Below are 6,255 nucleotides of genomic sequence, written 5' to 3'. Positions count from 1 at the left end.
TACCCATTCACACACTGATGGAGGGAGCTGCCATGCAAGGCGCTAACTAGCGCCCATCAGGAGCAAGGGTGAAGTGTCTTGCTCAGGACACAACGGACGTGACGAGGTTGGTACTAGGTGGGATTTGAACCAGGGACCCTTGGATTGCGCACGGCCACTCTCCCACTGCGCCACGCCGTCCCTAAATGGGGGGGGTTCTGTAACCTGTGGCTCTTTAGCGCTGCCCTAGTGGCGCCCTGGAGATTTTTCAAAAATGTATGAAAATAGAAAAATATGTTTCTTTAAAAAGGACAAACACCTCCAAAGACATGCACCTGGGGATAGGCCCCTCCCACCTCCAAAGACATGCACCTGGGGATAGGCCCCTCCCACCTCCAAAGACATGCACCTGGGGATAGGTTGATTGGCAACACTAAATGGTCCCTAGTGTGTGAATGTTGTCTATCTATCTGTGTTGGCCCTGTGATGAGGTGGCGACTTGTCCAGGGTGTACCCCGCCTTCCGCCCGATTGTAGCTGAGATAGGCGCCAGCACCCCCCGCGACCTTAAAAGGGAATAAGCGGTAGAAAATGGATGGATGACACAAACCTTCCTAATTATTATAAATCCCACTGTTTATCAGAATCAGAAATACTTTATTAATCCCAGAGGGGAAATAAATATTTTCAACACAATCCCATTCAAGATCAGACAAACATTACAGGGAGACAGAACAGGATCAAACATTACAAAGATACAGAACAGTATCAAACATTACAAGGAGACAGAACAGGATCAAACATTACAAAGATACAGAACAGTATCAAACATTACAAGGAGACAGCACAGGATCAAACATTACAGGGAGACAGAACAGGATCAAACATTAAAGGAGACAGAACAGGATCAAACATAACAAGGAGACAGAACAGGATCAAACATTACAGGGAGACAGAACAGGATCAAACATTACAGGGAGACAGAACAGGATCAAACATTACAAAGATACAGAACAGTATCAAACATTACAAGGAGACAGCACAGGATCAAACATTACAGGGAGACAGAACAGGATCAAACATTAAAGGAGACAGAACAGGATCAAACATAACAAGGAGACAGAACAGGATCAAACATTACAGGGAGACAGAACAGGATCCAACATTAAAAGGATACAGAACAGTATGAAACATTACAAGGAGACAGAACAGGATCAAACATTACAAGGAGACAGAACAGGATCAAACATTACAGGGAGACAGAACAGGATCAAACATTAAAGGAGACAGAACAGGATCAAACATAACAAGGAGACAGAACAGGATCAAACATTACAAGGAGACAGAACAGGATCAAACATTAAAGGAGACAGAACAGGATCAAACATAACAAGGAGACAGAACAGGATCAAACATTACAGGGAGACAGAACAGGATCAAACATTACAAGGAGACAGAACAGGATCAACCATTACAAGGAGACAGAACAGGATCAAACATTACAAGGACACAGAACAGGATCAAACATTACAAGGAGACAGAACAGGGTCAACCATTACAAGGAGACAGAACAGGATCAAACATTACAAGGAGACAGAACAGGATCAAACATTACAGGGAGACAGAACAGGATCAAACATTACAGGGAGACAGAACAGGATCAAACATTACAAGGAGACAGATCAGGATCAACCATTACAAGGAGACAGATCAGGATCAAACATTACAAGGACACAGAACAGGATCAAACATTACAAAGAGACAGAACAGGATCAAACATTAAAGGAGACAGAACAGGATCAAACATAACAAGGAGACAGAACAGGGTCAAACATTACAGGGAGACAGAACAGGATCAAACATTAAAGGAAACAGAACAGGGTCACACATAGCAAGAAGATAGAACAGGATCAAACATTACAGGGAGACAGAACAGGATCAAACATTAAAGGAAACAGAACAGGATCAAACATAGCAAGAAGATAGAACAGGATCAAACATTACAGGGGGACAGAACAGGATCAAACATTAAAGGAAACAGAACAGGATCAAACATAGCAAGGAGATAGAACAGGATCAAACATTACAGGGAGACAGAACAGGATCAAACATAACAAGGAGACAGAACAGGATCAAACATTAAAGGAAACAGAACAGGATCAAACATAGCAAGAAGATAGAACAGGATCAAACATAACAGGGAGACAGAACAGGATCAAACATTAAAGGAAACAGAACAGGATCAAACATAGCAAGAAGATAGAACAGGATCAAACATTACAGAGAGACAGAACAGGATCAAACATTAAAGGAAACAGAACAAGATCAAACATAGCAAGGAGATAAAACAGGATCAAACATTACAGGGAGACAGAACAGGATCAAACATAACAAGGAGACAGAACAGGATCAGACATTACAGGGAGACAGAAAAGGATCAAATATTGCAGGGAGACAGAACAGGATCAAACATTACAGGGATACAGAACAGGATCAAACATTACAGGGAGACAGAACAGGATAGTAGGCTAACATTGACACTTACATCATGTGTTGCCTTCACTTTTAAAGTCATATTGATAGTAGGCTAATATACATTCATATACAAACCCCGTTTCCATATGAGTTGGGAAATTGTGTTAGATGTAAATATAAACAGAATACAATGATTTGCAAATCCTTTTCAAGCCATATTCAGTTGAATATGCTACAAAGACAACGTATTTGATGTTCAAACTCAAACCTTATTTTTTTTTTGCAAATAATAATTAACTTAGAATTTCATGGCTGCAACACGTGCCAAAGTAGTTGGGAAAGGGCATGTTCACCACTGTGTTACATCACCTTTTCTTTTAGCAGCACTCAATAAACAAACTTAGGAAACTAATTGTTGAAGCTTTGAAAGTGGAATTCTTTCCCATTCTTGTTTTATGTAGAGCTTCAGTCCTTCAACAGTCCGGGGTCTCCGCTGTCCTATTTTACGCTTCATAATGCGCCACACATTTTCCATGGGAGACAGGTCTGGACTGCAGGCAGGCCAGGAAAGTACCTGCACTCTTTTTTTACGAAGCCACGCTGTTGTAACACTTGTCTTGCTGAAATAAGCAGGGACGTCCATGATAACGTTGCTTGGATGACAACATATGTTGCTCCAAAACCTGTATGGACCTTTCAGCATTAATGGTGCCTTCACAGATGTGTAAGTTAGTCATGTCTTGTTCACTAATACACCCCCATACCATCACACATGTGTAAGTTAGTCATGTCTTGTTCACTAATACACCCCCATACCATCACACATGTGTAAGTTACCCATGTCTTGTTCACTAATACACCCCCATACCATCACACATGTGTAAGTTACCCATGTCTTGGGCACTAATACACCCCCATACCATCACACATGTGTAAGTTACCCATGTCTTGTTCACTAATACACCCCCATACCATCACACATGTGTAAGTTACCCATGTCTTGGGCACTAATACACCCCCATACCATCACACATGTGTAAGTTACCCATGTCTTGGGCACTAATACACCCCCATACCATCACACATGTGTAAGTTACCCATGTCTTGGGCACTAATACACCCCCATACCATCACACATGTGTAAGTTACCCATGTCTTGGGCACTAATACACCCCCATACCATCACACATGTGTAAGTTACCCATGTCTTGTTCACTAATACACCCCCATACCATCACACATGTGTAAGTTACCCATGTCTTGTTCACTAATACACCCCCATACCATCACACATGTGTAAGTTACCCATGTCTTGTTCACTAATACACCCCCATACCATCACACATGTGTAAGTTACCCATGTCTTGTTCACTAATACACCCCCATACCATCACACATGTGTAAGTTACCCATGTCTTGGGCACTAATGCACCCCCATACCATCACACATGTGTAAGTTACCCATGCCTTGTTCACTAATACACCCCCATACCATCACACATGTGTAAGTTACCCATGTCTTGTTCACTAATACACCCACATACCATCACACATGTGTAAGTTAGTCATGTCTTGTTCACTAATACACCCCCATACCATCACACATGTGTAAGTTACCCATGTCTTGTTCACTAATACACCCCCATACCATCACACATGTGTAAGTTACCCATGTCTTGTTCACTAATACACCCCCATACCATCACACATGTGTAAGTTACCCATGTCTTGTTCACTAATACACCCCCATACCATCACACATGTGTAAGTTACCCATGCCTTGTTCACTAATACACCCCCATACCATCACACATGTGTAAGTTACCCATGTCTTGGGCACTAATACACCCCCATACCATCACACATGTGTAAGTTACCCATGTCTTGTTCACTAATACACCCCCATACCATCACACATGTGTAAGTTACCCATGTCTTGGGCACTAATACACCCCCATACCATCACACATGTGTAAGTTACCCATGTCTTGTTCTCTAATACACCCCCATACCATCACAGATGTGTAAGTTACCCATGTCTTGGGCACTAATACACCCCCATACCATCACACATGTGTAAGTTACCCATGTCTTGTTCACTAATACACCCCCATACCATCACACATGTGTAAGTTACCCATGTCTTGTTCACTAATACACCCCCATACCATCACACATGTGTAAGTTACCCATGTCTTGGGCACTAATACACCCCCATACCATCACACATGTGTAAGTTACCCATGTCTTGTTCTCTAATACACCCCCATACCATCACAGATGTGTAAGTTACCCATGTCTTGGGCACTAATACACCCCCATACCATCACACATGTGTAAGTTACCCATGTCTTGTTCACTAATACACCCCCATACCATCACACATGTGTAAGTTACCCATGCCTTGGGCACTAATACACCCCCATACCATCACACATGTGTAAGTTACCCATGTCTTGTTCACTAATACACCCCCATACCATCACACATGTGTAAGTTACCCATGTCTTGTTCACTAATACACCCCCATACCATCACACATGTGTAAGTTACCCATGTCTTGTTCACTAATACACCCCCATACCATCACACATGTGTAAGTTACCCATGTCTTGTTCACTAATACACCCCCATACCATCACACATGTGTAAGTTAGTCATGTCTTGTTCACTAATACACCCCCATACCATCACACATGTGTAAGTTACCCATGCCTTGTTCACTAATACACCCCCATACCATCACACATGTGTAAGTTAGTCATGTCTTGTTCAATAATACACCCCCATACCATCACACATGTGTAAGTTAGTCATGTCTTGTTCACTAATACACCCCCATACCATCACACATGTGTAAGTTACCCATGTCTTGTTCACTAATACACCCCCATACCATCACACATGTGTAAGTTACCCATGTCTTGTTCACTAATACACCCCCATACCATCACACATGTGTAAGTTAGTCATGTCTTGTTCACTAATACACCCCCATACCATCACACATGTGTAAGTTACCCATGTCTTGTTCACTAATACACCCCCATACCATCACACATGTGTAAGTTACCCATGTCTTGTTCACTAATACACCCCCATACCATCACACATGTGTAAGTTACCCATGTCTTGTTCACTAATACACCCCCATACCATCACACATGTGTAAGTTACCCATGTCTTGGGCACTAATACACCCCCATACCATCACACATGTGTAAGTTACCCATGCCTTGGGCACTAATACACCCCCATACCATCACACATGTGTAAGTTACCCATGTCTTGTTCACTAATACACCCCCATACCATCACACATGCGTAAGTTACCCATGTCTTGTTCACTAATACACCCCCATACCATCACACATGTGTAAGTTACCCATGTCTTGTTCACTAATACACCCCCATACCATCACACATGTGTAAGTTAGTCATGTCTTGTTCACTAATACACCCCCATACCATCACACATGTGTAAGTTACCCATGTCTTGTTCACTAATACACCCCCATACCATCACACATGTGTAAGTTACCCATGTCTTGTTCACTAATACACCCCCATACAATCACACATGTGTAAGTTACCCATGTCTTGTTCACTAATACACCCCCATACCATCACACATGTGTAAGTTACCCATGTCTTGTTCACTAATACACCCCCATACCATCACACATGTGTAAGTTACCCATGTCTTGTTCACTAATACACCCCCATACCATCACACATGTGTAAGTTACCCATGTCTTGGGCACTAATACACCCCCATACCATCACACATGCTGGCTTTTCA

The sequence above is a fragment of the Nerophis ophidion genome, linkage group LG05 (genome assembly GCF_033978795.1).
Source record: "Nerophis ophidion isolate RoL-2023_Sa linkage group LG05, RoL_Noph_v1.0, whole genome shotgun sequence".
In the NCBI taxonomy this organism is placed as follows: domain Eukaryota; kingdom Metazoa; phylum Chordata; class Actinopteri; order Syngnathiformes; family Syngnathidae; genus Nerophis; species Nerophis ophidion.
Note: the sequence above shows the minus strand (reverse complement) of the source record.